Genomic DNA, 2,500 nt, shown 5'->3' on the forward strand with positions numbered 1-2,500 from the left:
ACTGTTCAAGGTAAACAACATCATACACGGACACTAATCTATATCTATACAAGAATGTGTATGATACATACGCATAGCGGGAACAGTCAAGGCCTTTAACACAAGTCCTCAGATCGGCCCTTATGTACGTGTTGTTGAGCCAGTATCCACTCTCAAACTGTTCTATAAACCTGTCTTGAGACTTCCTTCCTTCCATATATATTTCAACACTAGGGACAAGGCCTAATTCAGCACATATATATAAACGGAGGAACATCGCAACCCACGAGTAAACCGTCAACCATGTCCTAGAGGGGATAATATACGCGTGATGCTGATGCCAGCAGCTACGCCATGCCGATGTTGATAACAGCGGCTACAATCATCACCATCATCATAGTCATCAACATCAGTATCATCATTATCATAAGTTATATGATTATCAATTATAACTATTATTATCACCATTATCAATATTACCATCTATATCATTATTATCGTTATTATCACAATTCTTATCATTGTAACCATTGTCTTCATTATATTTATCATCATTATTTCTTTAATATTTTCATTATTCGTACTGCGCCTATTATATCTGTTAGCAACATGGCAACAGTGATTTTAACAATATTGCTAATGAAAACTATATTAGTAGTGTTATTTTTATAATCATAATAATAATAAAAACACTCATAATATTATATATAGAGAGATGTATTTATATGTGTGTATATATATATATTTGTGTGTATATATATATAAATATATATATATATATATATGTAATAGCAAACAGGAATTTCACTAATGCCGATAACAACAATAATTAAAATATTGACTCAGATTATTGTTATTATCATGTGCATATCATCTTTATAGTCAGTATTCTCAGCGTAATCTTTATCTGAAAGCACTAACAATAACAACGATAATGGGTATCATAATACCACAATAATATTAATTATTTATACACTTTGATATTTTAGTGATAGCCCTGCTCTAATTTAGCCCGACAGGACTTGTGCTATTTATCCACAACATGTGTATTAATGTGTATGTGTATTCATCATACCGACACATGTACACTCATGATGCCGACACCCATATGTCCCAGTGGCAAAAGTAAATAGAAGTTCACTACAGGAGCTGGAGACATGACACCATGGCTCATGTCATCGCTCATGTCACGATAGCTTATGTTATCGTTGAATTTTGCTGTAGACATTATTGGTACAACCATAACGTGGAAAGAATAATAATAGAAGACTTTTGACTTTTAAAGAGATTTCCCAATATATACATATGATCAAGTGGACCATAGTAAAACCCTTAGCTGACCCAGAATCAATGCCCTTTCTACCCAAATATCACACCGTGGCCAATTCATATAACATCCCCCTTTGTCATTAGCTACCCCGCGTTCAAACCACGTGTTGTATGCCATGCTAACATCTTTCCGAAGGAGTGATTGGGGTCCTTTCCCGGAATTACCGACTGAGACTCACCGACCTGAAAACAGCATTTCTGAGACAGCCCTGCACATAAGGCACCCCTGGCACTCACAGCCCTTTCACCTTGTCACAAGTGAAGCATCTAACCTAGCTTTTTATTGCCCCATATGTGACTCTTTATAAATACCACATCGTCTTTATAGTTATGCCTATGAACCATCACTGTTATTGTTGATTATTATTTCTATCATAACTATTATTACTTTTGTTGTTGTTAGTATGAAGATAATAGTTATGATAAAAAATGTAATGTATTATGAAATGCATTATAGAGGCAAGATCCCATTTATATTTGGAAAATCTAAGCCTGGTTTGACCTATACTATACTGATAGTATTATGGGTAGAGAACTCTTTTTATTTGAAAAAAAGAAAAAACAAATATCCATTATGATTTATTTATTTTTTTTTTGAGGGAGGGGGGGTTACTAATAATCTCCACTCAGACAAAATCGGCAACAAATATATTTTCAAAAATTGCTCCACATAAAAATGACAATAGACTGGCATACACCTTAAAACAATTAAATGTATACCTTATCTTATTAATCAGTAAAATGAAGCGTCAACAATCCAAAATCTGACATTCTTAGGAACAGTCCCTCTATTCGATATTCCTTCTTAATTAATACATATGGATTCAATACTGCCACCAGGAATTTTCTGACAATGACCTGCCTACACCATTCTACGTCAGCGCAAAAGCTGTTATCGAAAAAAAAATGTTTTATGGATTTTACCCGTTACTCACTGATTTTAAGTGGTGAATTCCCAAGAGAGTTTCGTGTAAAATTACATCCACAATAATAGTAGTAATTGTAGCAGCAGCAGCAGTAGTAGTTATTATTGTTGTTGTTGTTGTAGTGGTTAAAGTAGCTGTAGTAGTAGTAGTAGTAGTAGTAGTAGTAATAGTCGTAGTAGTAGCAGCAGCAGCAACAGCAGCAGCAGCAGTAGTAATAATAGTAAGCTAAATATCTTTCAACAACTGCGTAATCTGGGAAACTGGAT

This window comes from Penaeus chinensis, chromosome 5 (assembly GCF_019202785.1).
Source record: "Penaeus chinensis breed Huanghai No. 1 chromosome 5, ASM1920278v2, whole genome shotgun sequence".
Classification (NCBI taxonomy): domain Eukaryota; kingdom Metazoa; phylum Arthropoda; class Malacostraca; order Decapoda; family Penaeidae; genus Penaeus; species Penaeus chinensis.